The sequence below is a fragment of the Suncus etruscus genome, chromosome 5 (assembly GCF_024139225.1).
Source record: "Suncus etruscus isolate mSunEtr1 chromosome 5, mSunEtr1.pri.cur, whole genome shotgun sequence".
Classification (NCBI taxonomy): domain Eukaryota; kingdom Metazoa; phylum Chordata; class Mammalia; order Eulipotyphla; family Soricidae; genus Suncus; species Suncus etruscus.
Genome location: NC_064852.1, coordinates 8,764,757 through 8,783,032, shown reverse-complemented (window position 1 = coordinate 8,783,032; position 18,276 = coordinate 8,764,757). Strand labels below are relative to the sequence as shown.

Here is an 18,276-nt window from a genome sequence, read left to right as displayed (position 1 = left end):
CTCCCTCACCCCCGGGGCTGCTAGAAAATGTGGTTCCCTCTATACCTAGCTTACTACTTAGTAATCTTGGTCTTGGTGCCTCCCTTATTTCCCCCTCTAACTGGGAGGCAGGACTAGATTGTTCAAGTTATGTGGTTTTGTTTGGAGAAGAGAAAAGTAATAAACTGGGAAAAATCAAATACGCCGAAAATGGGCGGAATCCTTCTAGAGGCTCTCATCATCAGTTTGAAAGACGAAGGGGAAAAAGAAGGTAAAACACCCCAACAGTACAAATAGAAGTGTCAAATAAAATATCCGGTGAGCACTTCAACAATAAAAATAAGCACCACAAAAAAGCCATGGTCTTGAGATAAAAAAACATGGCAGAGCACATAAAGAAGGAAAAGAAAAGAAGAAAAAAAATAAATATAAATGGAGACAACAACTTCAATAACCATACCAAAACAAAGAAATCAACAAAAAGTAGATAGGTAAATCAAAATAAATAAATACATAAATAAATAAATAATAAAAAATGTTTTGTGCTTTTTGCCTTTTATTTTTTTGTCCTGCACTGGCACAGTAAATATTGGGGTCATTCGAAAAGAAATTCTCTTGGCCTAAGAGATACGGGGTTTCTCCACCCTTGGAGTATATTGTCATGAGATTAACTATAGTCTCCGTTCAGATTCATTTACTCTCCCTTTGGTGCTTTCGTGGTGTTTGGAAGACTTCTGCTCTGTCCTGGGTGATAAAATCAGACCTCTGTATCTAGAGATCTCAGTATCTGCACAAGTCCAGGAGTGGAACTTATCATGAAGTCTTTATTTGTGGTACTAGAAGTTCTGTTCCCTCAGTGTCATTTTAATCCGTCTTCTGTGGTTGGTGGTCTTGGTCTTTGCGCTGATCCTAGGATGGAACCTAGGATAACATCTTCCCTTGTGTTTCCAGAAGACCCATTCTGTTGCAATCGTCTCAGCCAGACCTTTGGAACTGGAGATCATGGTTGTTGTGCAGGTCGTAGCTCAAACACTAGACTAGGGCTTTTTTATTGGTCCCAGGATATATACAGTCTGTCATGGTTCTAGCAGCCAATCATCTGTAAATCGGGATCTTAGCATTTGGACAGACCAAAGGGTGACAAGTCTTCTGATTTTGTCTTATCGTTAGCTGGTGAGGTAGGATAACCTGCTCTTAGGTCAAGTTGTTCCCATTTTCCTCGTTGTCAAGATATCATATTAGAGCTGGCACTTGCTGGTGTCCCAGCAGTATTAAGGAGGTCCGGGATCGGATTTGTTTCCTGTAGCTGCTGTGAAGAACTGTGTCGTTTCTAAGTCTGGGATCCAGGGTTTAAGGCTGAACAGATGGCGTCTAATCACCTGGGGTCTAAGTTGGGTCCACGTGACATATTTTCAAGGTGGGAGATATCCCTGTATTGTAAACAAATATGAGTTCTTTTTTTTTTTTTTTTTTTTTTTTTTGTTTTTGGGCCACACCCTGTGACGCTCAGGGGTTACTCCTGGCTATGCGCTCAGAAGTTGCTCCTGGCTTCTTGGGGGACCATATGGGACGCCGGGGGATCGAACCGCGGTCCGTCCTAGGCTAGCGCAGGAAAGGCAGGCACCTTACCTCCAGCGCCACCACCCGGCCCCAAATATGAGTTCTTATCCCTACTAGATAAGAGCTCGTTTTTATACGTAAGATTTCCCCTTTGTTTAGTGTGTCTTTGCAGGGAGAAATGGTACTACATTATATTGCCATTGCATTTGGGGGTGGAAAGAGAAGAAAACAAAAACAGGTCACACACCCTAAAAAGATAAAAATAGGAATAAAATATATGTGCTCACATATGTATATGAAGAACAAACATTTAAAAAAATGAAATAACAAAATAATTAAAGGAACAAAGTGATGTAAGAGACTACCTTACTTAGCTCTAAAAGTATCCCCAATGCAAGAACTCTTCCAAGACCTCCCTGCCGCAAATCTTTTGACAATCTCAAGAAGGTCAGGGGATGTGATGAAAAGGTGCCGGGAACCCACACACCACAAGAAAATCTCAAAAGACAATGAGGAAACCTATACTTCCATCATAAGTATAAGACCTGTATTACACCACCTCTCTACCTGCTTTTTCCCAAAAGTAAGGAAACAAAAGACTCTTAGTGGAAGAGACAGCCAGACTCTTAGCTAGTCCCTGATGATGGGTTTCGTTGAGATGCCTTTATTTGGATAGGTCTCTCAAAACCAAAGTTGAATTTAGGCACCTGAATTACAAAAGGAAGTTATGCTACATATAACTATCATATTCCATTGTTATAATTATTATATTATAAGGAAGTAATTCTTACGGTTATGGAAGCTGCCAATTTCCCAGGGTAAATTGGCAAATTGGAGGCCTGAGAGGACTGAAGATGTATTCTAGTAGTCCAAGTTCAAAGACCAGCAGGCTTCAGACCAAGGAATTAGAATCTCACAGTTCAAAAGCATGTAAGAAAAGAGACTATTCAAAGTATCTGAGTTCCTATTCAGCAAATACATTTGCACTTCTATGTTCATTGCAGTACTATTCACAATAGCCAAATTCTAGAAACAACATGTGTGTCCAAAAACAAATTACTGGATAAAGAAACTCTACAGCATATACCAGTTCATACTATTTGGCTTTAAGAAAAGATAAAATTATGCTATTTGCCAATTCTTAGATATATCTAGATACTAGATAGATCTAGTATGTGTTGAATGTAATCAGAAGTAGAGGGTCAGATTTTAAGTATCCCTATGATATGTGAAATATAAAGAAACGTAGTAAGGTAACAACAGATGTTCCAAGGAAACAGAATCTGAGAACTGGTTTTCAGCAGGATGTTTACCATGGGGTGGGGGGAAATGGGACAGTTAGTATGGGGAGGGCACTGGAAAACTGGTGGACAGTTCAGTGTTGATATGGCTCAGTTGTGAGAGCTTATAGTTATATTATTGTAAACCATGATGCCTAGACTTTTTTAGAAAAAATTGAATTCAAGGGGAATCATCTAAGGAGACAGGTCAAAGGGGTAGTCCTGCAGAGATAATCCTGCATTCTATTTCTCCCCAAACTGATAAGCAAATACAAAGACAGTGCTAAAAAACAAACAAACAAACAAACAAAACACGTTGGTATCAAACCTTTCACATGCCTTCAATGCATGAGACCTCAGTTTGTTCCCAGTGTAGCATTCCCTTTCTCAATACACACAAACACATACAGACACAACCAAACACAAACAAACATAAGAATAATCTTTCTTGGGATTTCAGTTTCAATGTGAATCCATAAGTATCCCCAAAATTGTATCTGTGTATTATGATCCAAGGATGCTGATTCTTTAAAATTAAAAATAGAACCATTCCAAGTGTTCAAGAGCAAGTGGTGGTAGAATGTGTGTGTGGTGCGTGCGCGCGTGTGTGTGTATATGTGTGTGTGTGTGCATGTGTGTGCATATCTTCCAAGATCATAGTATAAACGAACTAGGGTGTCGTATATGGAGACATCCAAGAAATAAGTTCAGATATCAGTTGATAGTCCATGAACAGTGGCTGAAAAGGATGAGTTAAGGACTCTTAATTTGAATTACAAGAATAAAAGCACATTTTGCTGGTGAGGGTCTTGTATTTACTCTTTTATCTGCCATCTCTCCAGGAGGAAGACAATCCACAGAGACTTTGCCCTAGCTTCCTCTTCTCTTCATACACCCATTTTTGAGATGTGAAGACCCACTTAGGTTTGGTTAGCATTAGATTGGTACTTTCATCTGTTAACAACATCTGCCCTTTCTCCCATGTTGATTGACTGTGGATGATAAAAATTTCACCTAGAACATGAAGAAAAGTCTAGGTGCTCCATTCAGGAAGCTGGGAGCACTACTCCTGGCTTTACACTCAGAAATTGCTCCTGGCAGGCTCGGGGGACCATATGAGATGGGATACCAGGATTTGAACCACCATCCTTCTGCATGTAAGGCAAACATCATACCTTCATGATTTCTCTCAGGTCCCATGTTTTTTTTTGGGGGGGGCACACCCATTTGATGCTCAGGGGTTACTCCTGGCTAAGTGCTCAGAAATTGCCCCTGGCTTGGGGGGACCATATGGGACGCTGGGGGATCGAACCGTGGTCCTTCCTTGGCTAGCTCTTGCAGGGTAGACACTTTACCTCTAGCGCCACCTCACCGGCCCCAGGCCCCATGACTTGTTTTCTTAATCCTCATCACTTCCCTGCTTCAGACCTGTTCACCTGGAGCTAGACTACCATACATATACAAATTAGAATATTTCTTGGCTTTAAGAAAAGATGAATGATTTATATAAATATATATATGAGTGATAAAGTAAAATTATATTACAGAAGAATAAAAAATAATCCAAAGTATCCTGAGCATTTTTTTAAGTATTGTCACAATTTAATTTTATAAATAGTAGTTTTCTTAACATCTATAAAGATGATTGTAATGACCATCTACCTCTCTGAAAGTCTATATTAATCAAAGTTAGAGCTCTGGAATGCCTCTCATTTTCTGACAGATACAGTTCTCAGTATTAAAAAGTAATATCCAAAAAGGTAGAGATGCAATAGTCACTTAAATGGGCATTAGACCAGAGAAAGTTTTTATTTTTATTTATGTTTTGGTTTTTGGGCCACACCTGGCAGTGTTCAGGGATTACTCCTGGCTCGTTCTCAGAAATCCATCCTAGCAGGCTTTGGTAAACATGTAGGATGCAGGGGGATTGAACCTGGGTACTTCCTGGGTTGTTGGCATACAAGGCAACTGCCCTACCACTGTGCTATCACTCTGGTCCCAAAATAGGGATGTTTAAACTTTCTACATCTGCCACTTTTTTTGCCCAAGGAATGTTTAATGTTAGTAGGTATATATCAATATAAAATCAGCATACAAATAAAATATTTACTGATAGTAAATCATAATGAAACTCATTAAAACAAAATGTCAGCTTCTTTTTGCAAACCTCATTTTCAGTGGTGATGATCAGATGAAGGATGAACATGCGTATGAAGTGTCTTAATAGCAATTCAAAGGCTTGCATGTACACAAACATCTTTTGATTGATGGGAGGAGCTGAAACTATAGCACAGTAGGTAAGGCTCTTGCCTAGCATACAGTCAAACTGGGTTCAATCCTCTGCATCTCATATGGTCTCCCTAGCACCACCATGCATAATTTCTGAGTGTAGAGCCAGGAGTAATCCCTGAATGCCACCACTTGTGCCTCACCCGCAAAATGGTAATTTATAGTCAAAAAGGAGGTCAAAGAAGTTTATTTAAGAAAGAAAAGAAAAATGATTTTAGGTAAAATCAACTCTTCTTGGGTGAAGACCAAGTGTTCTGTCCTTGATAAATTACTCACTAATACTGATCTCTGAGAAAATACCATAGGGATTGATTTAAGATTCTACTTTTGGGAGAAGTTGAAACTACAGTTAGGTTACATATTAAATCTGTATGGAGCCTGGAATGAAGGACTCCACTTTGCGCCATTTTATGGGTGGTGGTGGTGTGTATCACTCTGTATGTAGGGGGTTGCTTTGTAATCATCCCCCAAAAATTATCTTGTAATTATCTCCTAAAAGGCCCAGGACCCTACCCAGAATCTCTTAATTTAAGAATATGATGCTGTGTAGTGTAGGAGACCACCAGGACCGCCCAAGTGGTACTGATTTTTTAAATCCCAAAATATTGGTCCCATTAAAAGCTTTCTTCATAGGAAAAATCCTACTAGTCCAGCGTTCTCAACTTTGGAAATCCTGACATTTAGAATGGAAAATTCCTTTCATGGGGGACTTTCATGTGATTGTAAGATGTTTTCAAAATTCCTGTTCTCTGCCCACTAGATGCCAGTTGCACCTACACTTCTGTGACTAAAATGCTGAAACAGCAAAATTCAGGGTACCTCTTCCCAAACCTACACCCCGCCACCAAATTAAGTTCTATACTACTATAGAACCAGTTAAATTATAATAAAGACCTTTTTTAATTTTTGCTTTTAGCCCCAGTGAATAGAGAATAAAGTGGCTGGACTGGTTTTTGGAATTTATGGCCACTTGTAACCCCTTCTGCACATTCCCCTTATATTGAACCTCCCCACCATTGCTTAGTGAACAGTCATTCTGTTAAAAATACCACAGGATATACAGTTTAAATATTTGTCTATTCTTCCTTCTGTCACTGAGTTATAGGATATTATTAAGCATCCTTAACCACTCCTTACCTTCATTTTCCATATTAACCAAATGAGATTACATTAATCCCTTTTTGAATTTATCTAACATTTTATGATGCAGTTGATATTTGATCTTTGAAGTGGAAAATCATCAGACAGATTTTATTTGTTAAATAATTTGTGGCCGAGAGCTTAACTTTCCTATAAACAGCTCTTTTGTCCCTGAGAAGTTAGGATTGAAGTGGGTTAGCGGAGATCATGGCAAAAATGAGAACAACCCATGTTAGAATATCTCTCTCTCTCTCTCTCTCTCTCTCTCTCTCTCTCTCTCTCTCTCTCTCTCTCTCTCTCTCTCTCTCATTTTCTTTTTGAGCCACATCTGGTGGCACTCAAAGGTTACTCCAGGCTCTGTGCTCAGAAATCACTCTTGGCAGACTTGGAGAACAACATTGAATGCCAAAGATCAAACCTGGGTTGGGTATGGAAAAGACAAATGCCCTACCCACTGTGCTATGGCTCGAGTCCCCTTTGCTCAAATATTTGCTGCTACATAATTCATTATTTGGGTCTATCTAGCTGTAAGAACACAATATTGAGTGAAAGATTAATTAGTAAGCTTAGTATCTCTTAGAAATGATAATTAAGGGGTGTTTGAAGAAGACTTCAGAATCCCGAATATTGGATCAACCAAAGTGGGAGAAAATAAAATGCACAATAAAATGAGTATACTTATAATTGAATGAATTGCCTTTCATCTTTTGTGTTTTGAAGTTCAGATAGAGTGAAATCAGACTTATGAACTTTGGTATCTCCATAAATTATCTTTACTTTTTTATTAAAAATTACATGGCAGCCAATATTAAGTTTATTCATAAGAAAAGTTAAGATACAAAGGAGGAAAAGAAGCAGTAGTAGGATGGAATTTGTGGCAATTGACCTCGAGAGTTCGGGTTCATGACACAGAGCCCAATAGTATTTCTACCACAACAACCCCATGGTCAAAGGGCTCCAGGAAAAAAAGTATAGAAACACCCACTCCTATCCCTGTTCCCCTTCTATTATTAGAGTTCTATAAAGGGAGTCATGGCAATGCTAGAGTTTTTGTTTTTTTCCCTCTCTTCTGCCTCCCCATGCTTGGGTGGGTTTTTCACAAAGAATCCAGTCTTTTAAAAAATATATTATAGTCTGTTCTTGCCATTTATTCCTAGCCAGAGGCACTCGGAGCTCATGCTGGGAACCTGAACAGAGCTCATGGAGCAAATCTCTCATAGCCCCATCTCTCTTCCTGCCCAACTGAAGAAAAAGGAATGGAATAAAGGCACCAGTTGTGCTTTCAGAGAGAACTTTCTGGCAGATGGAGATGAAAGTTTATATTTGGGGTTTGAACACTTGCTATATCCTAGTTGTTAGTTAACTATGCTAGTTTGCTGTGAATGCCCAGGACAAATGACTACAAAATCTGGGATCTTAAAGGAACATAAATGCATGTTTCATAGTTTTGAGTGATAAAAATATTCAATCAAGGTATCAATGGAGCCACTTTAACTATAGAACTCTAGAGGAGGTTCTGCTCCTACCCCTTTCATACTTCTGGTCTGCCAGGAATTTTCTTGTATGTGGCCATATCATTCCAACCCTCCCTCTGTGATTATTCTTTCTTCTGAGTGTTTCTTTTTAGATGATAATATATTTATTTAAGAGTCATGATTACAAATATGTTTGTTATTGGGTTTCCGTGATAGCAAAAACATCCCCTTTCACCAGAGCAACCTTCCCACCACCAATGTCCCTCATCTCCCTCTTCCCCCACCTTCTGCCCGTCTTCTATGAATGTTTCTTATAAGAACATCTATATGAATTTTGGACCCATCTGAAAAAGTCAGTATGATTTTTCTTATAGGCATCCTTTATTTTAATATGTCTGCAAAGACTCTTTTTTTAAAACTCACTTTTATAAGTTCCAGATGTTAGGATGTGGCTATGTATTTGGGGACATCATTTAACATGCTATATTTAGGGATTGTGATGGCTTATTCATATTCAGGATCTTAACTTCTCAAGGTTTTTTGAGTTATGGGTTCACAAGATTATGTCTAAAGATAAGGAGGAAAATTTGTAAAGAGATACAGAGTTAGAAAGTGGCAGAAGTATATAAGTATATATATGATGATTTATTATTTCCCAGAATTTTGGATTTTCCAGGAGATTAATTACATTAGCTTTGTTTTTAATAAGCTTATTTTAGAGCAAGGGCATGTTGAATGGTGCAGCATCTGTAGAGGACATATGTAACTGATAAACTAGGCTACAGCAGGCATCTTTTCAGAGTATTTTATTATTTTGGTAATAATTCAAGGATTATTACTTCAGTTCTTTAATCTAGCCTTGCCTTTACTTAACTTATCTGAAAATGATCATTTTGCTGTTTTTCAAATGAAAACTTTAAACAGCACTCCTGCTACCCCAAGGAGTTTGTAGAGGGATGAAATGTTATATATGCAATGAAAGTCTTCAAATTTAGACATTGGTGTGATGTAGTATAAAGCTAGGGTTATTCTAATTCTTGAGCAGACCTTCTAATAAACCATGCAAATATAAAAATCCAATTTACTAGGCCAAGCTGAAAACAGGAACCTAGCTGATTAGAAAATGAAAGGGGGGGGGGGCGGAGAGATATCATAGAGGTAAGGCATTTGCCTTTCATGCAGAAGGACAGTCGTTCTAATCCCGGCATCCTATATAGTGCCCTGTGCCTGCCAGGGGCGATTTCTGAGCATAATGCCAGGAGTAACTCCTGAGTGCTGCCGGGTGTGACCCAAAAAACAAAAAAAAAAAAAAAAGGAGAAAGAAAGAAAGGAAGGAAGGAAGGAAGGAAGGAAGGAAGGAAGGAAGGAAGGAAGGAAGGAAGGAAGGAAGGAAGGAAGGAAGGAAGGAAGGAAGGAAGGAAGGAAGGAAGGAAGGAAAGAAGGAAGGAAGGAAAGAAGGAAAGAAAGAAAGAAGGAAAGAAAGAAGGAAGGAAAGAAAGAAGGAAGGAAGAAAATGAAAGGGGAAAAGGGAGTGGCATCAGAGTCTCATCTGGGGGGTGGGGAGGAATTCACACTTGGAGTGGGTACCTAAGTCTGGTTTAAAACCCCTATGTCTTAGGAGTAGTGGCATTAGGCAGAAGGTGAGCACAAAAGCCAGAACCTCTTTGTCAGGAAAGTACCAACCTTCAAAATCACACTGCAAGGACAGATTCCCAGGGTTGCCTAATACCATGAAAGGTTAAGTGAAACCAGAAGGAAACCTGGAGATTAGATGGGGAAACCAGAAAGGAGCACAGGAGTCCCTGAGATAGGAAAGCCTCAGTTAGGCAGGAGAAAACCCAAGTAGGAGCTTCAGAATCATTGCTGTTCCTATTTAGCATTATACAAAATTCTCTTTGAATGACACTAGTCTCACTAATCTGTGGGATTTAAGAAAAATAAAAGACAGTATAGAAATAATAATACCCAGAAACAATAGAAATGAGGGCATGAAGGACCAGCCCCTGATATGAGACTTACCACAGAGTGCTAAATGCAGTTAGAGAAATAGCTACACTAATAACTACCATACAAATGATACAGAAAGAAATATAAAGACTGTCTTAAAGACAAGTAGGGTATGGGGGAGAAACAGACGGGGGAGCTTTGTAGCTAGAAAGTTGCAATGGTGAAGGGGGGGGGAGAGTATTTTATGGCTAAAACTCAATCACAAATGTGTTTGTAATCATGGTGCTTAAATAAGGAAATTATTTTTAAAAATTAAAAAAATCACTCTTAAAACAACAACAACAACAACAACAACAACAACAACAAAACACTCTTTGGGGAGACCTGCAGTCCCTGGGGAGGACAGTTTAGTCCTGCCTCAGTTTTCTTGGAGGCACTAAGCATTAGACAGACAGTAATATTACTGACGTGTGGAGTAATGGAATGCTTTTGTAACATTTTAATGAATCTCATCTTCCATGGAATATTCTGGTTTCCGAGGCAGAATAAACTATTTTCTTCTGTCTTTTCTGGCAAATCCTTACATTTTAAACACTTAATGTCATCTCTCTTGTGGTATGTTTATTCGTTTCCTTACTTTATTCCTCTAGAGAGGATGAGTAAAGAAATTAGGAAGTCTGAAAGTGCAGAAGGAAGTTTGAATTACATTTCTCACTCCCCCAACACCCCATATCTCTATCTTTTTCTCTCTCCCTCTTTCTCTCTCTCTTTTTTTCTCATTATGTAATTAATATAAAAGCCAGTGTCCTTACTGGTAGATAGAAAAAGTGAGCGAGACACTGGGAAATATTTTTGGTCCCCAACATCAACAATATTTAGAGACATTCAGTGTCAAACCCAGAGTTCCTGAATGCAAAACATACACTTCAAAACTTTGAGCTGTCTCCCTGAAAACAGAAAATATTTCTAAAAAAAGACAATTTTTTCTAAGATCACTATATTCTTCTGTTCTTTCCTCCTTCCCTTTTCCCTTTACTTTCTGATCCTCCCCTTTCTTTATGAAAAACTCACCCTATGTTTCAACTAATTTGTCAGACAGTGTTTTAAGGATGCAATAATAACTATGACATTATCATACCATCTAGCAATTTATCTCTATATTTAATGTATAAAGAATGAGGATCCATAATATATATTATGTTCTTCTCTTGCTGAATGTTCAACCTGGTTCCGATTAGTTTTCTTCAACTTCTTTGGATACCACAAAACCATGTAGATGTCCACTGCTAACTTTGTCTGCAAAGTAAACTTTATAACTTACTTTTATATTCTTATAACCTGAAATTGCAAGTGAAAATGATGTGAACTATGGGCTGTTAGTAAGACAACTAATTTCTAGAATGTTATGTAGTAAAACATATTCATGATTAATTATTCGTTCATGAAATACAAAGTTTGAGACATTTTATTTTGTTATCCCTGTTTATTATAATGGTGTTTAATACAAATTAAGTTAGCACTAAATCAGAATCATCATAGCTTGAGAAATGTTTAAGACTTGAATGAAACTTATAGTATGGATCCTCTTCATTTGAGAAAGTAGATCAGAACTTAACTGCAATAGGAACTGGCACTCCTTTGCCTTAGGCTAGTTAACCTAAGTGTTATATTGGCCTCCAGAGTGAATACTTCTATTATTCTCCTGAGGTATTTCTTTTGGTAATTTAGAAGTAGAAATATTCATACATGATCCTATTCTTTTCAAACAGTCATTTTTCCATTCCATCTTTCTCCACTTCATACTGAGTCATCTCTCTAAAATCCCTCTATTTGTTTGCAAACCTTTTTATAGTCCTTTTCTTGTCTGGGTTTATAGTCTCATCTCTCACACTCAAATTGTACACTCACTCCATACACTTGAGCATCTGTGGGCTTGCTGAAACATCCATGCACTTCCTTGACCCTCTCTGTCAGCACAAGTTGTACTTTTTTTTTTTTTTTCCATTTAGTTAACTGGTTTTTAAAGCTGGGCTTAGACCTCATTACTTCAGACTTCTCTGAAGGCCATTGCTTTAATGAGCAAATTCCTTCTCCTTCTCACAGCTTCTGTTTTATTTTTTAAACCAAACTACAGGCAAATATCTATGTATGTGTCTGATTCTCCAATCCAGCAATGAGTTCGTTGGAGATTAGATCTATGTTTTTCTTCCTGGTATGTTTTCAGTTTTAAACCTAGGCTTAATCATATCTAAGTTGTTTGAGTAGAAAAGAAAAAAGGCAGAGACAGATAGGAGAAGAAGGAAACAAAGGTAGAAGGAGCAAAAATATGAAAGAGAGGGGAAGAAAGAAGAGGGGTAGAGGAGGAGGAGGAAAAGAAGAAAAAGGAAAAGAAGATAAGAAGGAGGAGGAGGAAGTAGAGGAGGAAGAGGAAGAAGGAGGAGGAAGCGGAGGAGGAAGAGGAGGAGGAAGAGGAGAAGGTGAATGATTGATGAGTAGGAAGAGAAGGAAGAAGAGGAGGAGGAAAGAAATATGGGAGAAAAATGTCTGATTATAGAGGACCTTGAAATGGTCACCAATATATGGCAAGAGGAGAAATTCATGATCCCATGGCCAAAATTCCTGAATGATTTAATGTATACGCTTTTCAGGAAGAATTTGTAACAGCTGACTACTATCTGGCTTTGGGAGACTAAGGATACATGGCCACTCAGTTACTCCATAAACAGTACTGGGGAGCTAAGGAGTCCTTCACAGATCACCCCCTGGAAGCCAATGGATTGCTTTTGTTTGTTGTTTTTCTGTTGCCATGGTTCCCAGATGACACCCCATCTGCACAGACCCTGCTTCACACAGAAATGGAGAGCTTCAGCAAACCAGCAGCTTAACAAAGACTAGGAGCAGACCCCAGACATGGGGGAAAGAATGTGGATTTGTCTTCATCTGCCTCATCAGAGGGAAATGATAAAGAAGGAGTCACAAGAGACTGGCAGCTACTCAACTATTTGGCACCAAAGGCCTCTTGCAAAAAAAATTTCCAGGATGGGTCTGCGCCTCACATGCTCACATTCACATAAGCGTTTTCTTTCTTTCTTTCTTTCTTTCTTTCTTTCTTTCTTTCTTTCTTTCTTTCTTTCTTTCTTTCTTTCTTTCTTTCTTTCTTTCTTTCTTTCTTTCTTTCTTTCTTTCTTTCTTTCTTTCTTTCTTTCTTTCTTTCTTTCTTTCTTTCTTTCTTTCTTTCTTTCTTTCTTTCTTTCTTTCCTTTCTTTCTTTCTTTCTTTCTTTCTTTTTTCTTCTTTTTCTTTCTTTCTTTCTTTCTTTCTTTCTTTCTTTCTTTCTTTCTTTCTTTCTTTCTTTTCTTTAATCTCTTTCTCTCTCTCTCTTTCTTTCTTTATTTCTTTCTTTCTTTCTTAATTTCTCTTTCTTTCTTTCTTTCTTTCTTACTTTCTCTTTCTTTCTTTCTTTCTTTCTTTCTTTCTTACTTTCTTTCTTTCTTTCTTTCTCTTTCTTCTTTCCTTTTTCTTTCTTTTTCTTTCTCTCTCTTCTTTCTTTTTTCTCCCCTTTTCTCTTTTTTATTCATTCTTTCAATTCCTCTTTCTTTTTCTCCTTTTTAATAGCTTTTTCAGTGGATAATATTAATTGATTATAAATTCTTGACCTTGAATAACAAAACTTATTAACAAACTGCATATGTGAATTTGTGTGTGTTGGGGGTGGAGGCGGGAATGATTATGGAACCAGAGGTAATTAAAAGGCAGCTGGAGTTCCTGAGGAGTTAAGAACAGAGGGTAAAAAAGGTTAAATAGGAAGAAATAAATCAGAGGTGAGACAGTCAACAGTTAGAAAGTGATTTGTAAAGTGGTAAGCAGAAGAAGGGGAAAGGAAGGATTATATTTAATGGGGTAAGGACTATATACAACATAGACAGACATTAAATACAATACAGATGGACATTAGATAGACATAGAGGTGGCCACCACAACACATGCCTACACATAGATAGACAATTAAGATATATCCATAGCTTGCAGTTGAAAACTGACCCAGATGGAATGGTTCAAAGTGCTTAAAAAATATAAAGCATGTCAGATGGAAAGGCTTTCCAAATCCTAGCTAAATTGGCTAGAGTAAATTTTGATTTAAAAAAGCCTTCCTGGATTTAATTGTGCATAGACTGTTCTTAAAACAATCATAATTTTTGAGTCTAGAATACCAAGCAAAATGGTAATGAGCACTGTAATAAGGGTCTATACTATGAAGTATCATCTAATGGGTCTTGAGCATCCAGGTTCCTTTCTGAAAACAAACTGTAAATATGGCTAGTATAATAGTAAAATAGCTTGTACATCATAGTAAAATAGCTTGCATGTAATAGTAAAATAGCTTGAATTGAAAATAATGAAATAAACAGCAGTTGCAGAAAGTCAGTGGCACTTTGGTGTTGATGGTGAGCAGTAATTTTGTACATCAACACTATACATTTAAAAAATAGAAGTATCCATATCATCTAAACTATATAAGTACTATATAATTTTACCAATATGGAATATTACATACTACATTAGTGTAATAAATATTAAATACTTTGTCAATAATATAAAATGATCACAGAAACACTTTAAGCCTTCTATTTAAGTAACCTTTCAAAACTTGATTCTATTAAAATAATTTAAAAATAACCTGATATTTTAAAGCAAAACTTAGGGACTGGAGACATAATATGTCACTCCCTCCCAGGGCAAAATGCTAATATTACCTATTGGTCAGACCAGCCCACTTCTGGGAGGGGTCTATGGAAGGTAACAAAAGGGTTGCATCAGGGGCAGAAACAGATGGGGGGGAAGATTCAGAGGGATTCAGCAAGAAGAGACTGGAGGGGTTGGCAGCAATGAGGGATAAGAAACAGGTTGTGATGCTGGGCAGCTTATGGAGCCTATTTCAAAGGTTTTTCTGAGAAGCCACACTTCATGGTTAAGGCCTTGAATAAAACTGATGTCTCTTGAACCTGATTGCCTGTGGATCATTTCCTTGCTGCTACCCTGAATCTGTAGACCGGGATGATGGGAAGGGGTTGCAGGCTCTGGACTGAAGGAGAAAGGCCTCACCCTCCATCGGCACCATCCACCACCATCCAGGACTTTATAATTAATATGTAATTATACAATAATACAGTGAGTAATGGGCTTGTCTTGCAAGCACCCAACCTGGGTTCAATTTTCTGCTTCCCTTAGGTTCATGATCACTACCAGGAGTATAATTCCTGAGTGCAAAGTGAGGAGCAACCCTGAACATTGTTGGGTATGTCCCAAAAACATAACAAAAATAAATAAATAAATAACAGCAAAATTTAGTAAGGAGAAAGCAACTATTTAAAGTTAATTTTCAGAAGATAAAAGTATCACAGGACTTTTAGTTTAAGGTTAGTATAAAGGGCTGATCTCTGGCACCAGATAAAGATAAAAAAAAAAAAAGACACAAAGGGAGGCAAAGTAATATTTTATTGAATTGAAAGTCCAGAAGAGTTGATCCCTCTCATTATGGCCTGATCTCATTCTAGGAACTTTGGGTTAATGGTTTACTGAGTTCTTCCTATATGCTGGGGTGAGAAGCTGATCCCAGAACACTCTATTTTCTTTTTTCAAAAGGGCTTTCTTTCTCCTAATATCTATTTAACTATTCTCTGGGGGGAAAGAAAGACATGTAGCTATATTTGGTCATTTTTTCTTTCTATTTCATAAATGAAATCACTGATGATTACAGAGTATAACTACAGATTCATTCTCTGTTTCTCTTTTTTTCTAGAGTCGGATCTTGTCTCCCACCTCTGATGCTCTTGGCATCGTGTTTGTCCTTTTATTTATTGATTCTGAATCAGTGCCAAGCCTCTCTTAGTCTTTACCTTGCAGGGAGCTCTTTATTTGCTCTGTCCTATTGGTGGTGGGAACCCAAGTGTCCTGTGATGACTCACAGGAATTCAAGCAGCAGAGCTTTTGCTATACATGGTCACTTCCAGCCTTGCTTTCACTGTTGGACTCTTTCCTTCCCTCATTTAATCATTCATACCTCTGCCATTCATCAGTGCTTTCAATTTTTTTTCCCAACTCACACACATAGCCGTTTAAAAAGCCTGCTTACACTGGCAGTATAATTTAACTCTGTGTGTATGTATGAAAGAGAGAGACAGAGAGAGAAAGACAGAGAGCGACTCTATGTGAGACAGAAACAGATATGACAGCTTAGGGTGGTCATAATTTCAATGCAGCTTTCTGTTCTCATTTCTCTTCTCTACCAACTCCCTAGTCCACCTTTTGAGTATCTCAAATCCCTTACTCTAGAACTGATCTTTGCTATTTTAAAAATAACCTACATAAAATTTTGCAAAGTTAAAGTTGTCCTCTCCTGAACTACATTGATGTCACCAGTCCTTACCCAATCAGTGTCTGTAGCACATTTACTCAGTAGATATAGACTATATCCGTATGACTCCCTTGTGCTCCTGTGTAAGGTGAAAAAGAAAAATATTCCAGGAGTTGGGAGACAATCTAGCATGCTAGGCCCTTTGAGCTTTGCCTGCTATTTTTCTAAAGTCCCCTAAAGATCACTAGGTTGGTATCTCTAGAACTGAGCATCCCCCAAATATTGTATTCAGGCACTATGTTCATAAAAAAAAATCATGGGTAGTGGTGGCAGATCTTCTGACAATGATGGGAACTTTTCTTTCTTCAAATTCAAATTTTCCTCACGGAGCTTAATTTTTACATAAGTGTCTCTTCCATGTCTAAAGGACACTATCACCTCTCATTTATTTCTTTTTATATTTTGGCATTTAGAATTATGCCTGGTATACACTGAAAAGTAACACATATTTTGTAGCAAAGCCACATTTTATTTACAGGTGAGAAAATGATAGTCAGAAATTTTATTTTGGAGGTCTTAATGATACAGCAAATGGTAAACCCAAGTCTTGAAATATCCAAATATGTATATTCAAAAATCTTATATTTATTTCTCCATATTTGTGGTACATTTTTTTTTTTTTGGTTTTTGGGTCACACCCGGCTGTGCTCAGGGGTTACTCCTGGCTGTCTGCTCAGAAATAGCTCCTGGCAGGCACGGGGGACCATATGGGACACCGGGATTCGAACCAACCACCTTTGGTCCTGGATTGGCTGCTTGCAAGGCAAAGGCTGCTGTGCTATCTCTCCGGGCCCGCAAATAATTCATTTTAAGATAATACATAAATACATAGCACATGTTTCTATCATACAGGTAATTGATGACTTCCTGCTGTTCTCGTATACCTGTGCAGATGAAGTAAAAAAAAAAAAAGATTTGGAAGTGTATATACAAGCTGTATTCTTTTTACTACACTTGATCTTAGCCAAAAGGCTGAGAAGTGATAAGCTGTATTCTTTTTAACCTTTTATATATAAGATATTCCACTAATTGTTGCAGCTGATTGCTAAAGAAATCCTCTGTTCATTTTTCCAGAAGAGATCCTGGGTTCTTTCTTACATGGCCGGCTCTTGAGGCACAACTTTGGTGATAGAAGCAAAAGAACTACTATCTTAGAAAAGGGGAAAATGAATATAGGAATACTGTCCAGTGTTTTAGTTTTCTATCCTGATATAAAAAAAACTACCATCATTTATCAACTGATCACATAGCATAATATCAATACAGGGTTGGTTTTTTGTTTTGTTTTGTTTTGTTTTTTTGATTAGGCTTTTCTCAGCTGTATACAGGGCTTACTTTTGGCTCTGTATTCAGAGTTTATGCTTTATAAGATCAGTGAACCATAGAGGATGATGGGGATAAAATCTTTTCTGGCCACATGCAGGGCAAGTGGCCCTACTCACTACTGTTGCCCATCATTTATAGTTTTTTTAAATCAGGCATCTAGCTATAGCTTAAATGATCATCTGTGTCAGAGCCTAAAAACTGATAAGTGTTGACTTAATTGTATTTACTTAAAATTAAGTAATTGGAGGCTTTGCTGGGGAAGAATTTGTTTGTAAGTTTATTCAAATTATTATTAATAATAAGAATTAATATTCTTGTGGTCATATGGCTGGGGATCCCCTTGTTTTGGATGCTATTGGTAGGTTTAAATTTCTTCTCTCTGGATTTATTTTTATTTTAATGAATGGAATAAAATAATATTCTTTAAGTGTAAAATTCTTTGAGGGATGAATTTTAGTAGATATTTGATAAAATGCAAGTATTAGGAATTTTTTCCATGGAAAAACAATCAAACTAGAATTAAAGAGAATTAATTTTATGTTCTTTAGGTTATGGTTCCATACAGTTGAGTTGATAACAGTTGCTTGAGCTCAGTTTAAAATATTTCAGTTTTCAACTGACCCTGCTTTAATTCTCCATCTCATGCCTATCCCTTGTGTCCTTCAGTAGTCATTATTCTGCCATCATTATAGTGCTTCACTTTCCACTGTTTAGATAACTTTCACTTGACTATTTGTATGACCTAAAGAACTAGACCTGAGACTTGTATGACATGAGAAACACTAGAAATTTAATTGGGAGTGTCCCCAAATCACAAATTTTTAAAGACTTGGTTCAACTTTACACATATTCAGTAGAATATTTCA

The 18,276-nt window shown here is 37.5% G+C and overlaps 1 pseudogene; it reads right to left on the bottom strand.

Moving 5' to 3' along the window:
• Positions 1–16,976: 16,976 nt before the first annotated feature.
• Positions 16,977–17,068, bottom strand: LOC126010365 (uncharacterized; annotated as a pseudogene).
• Between the last annotated feature and the right edge of the window lie 1,208 nt (positions 17,069–18,276).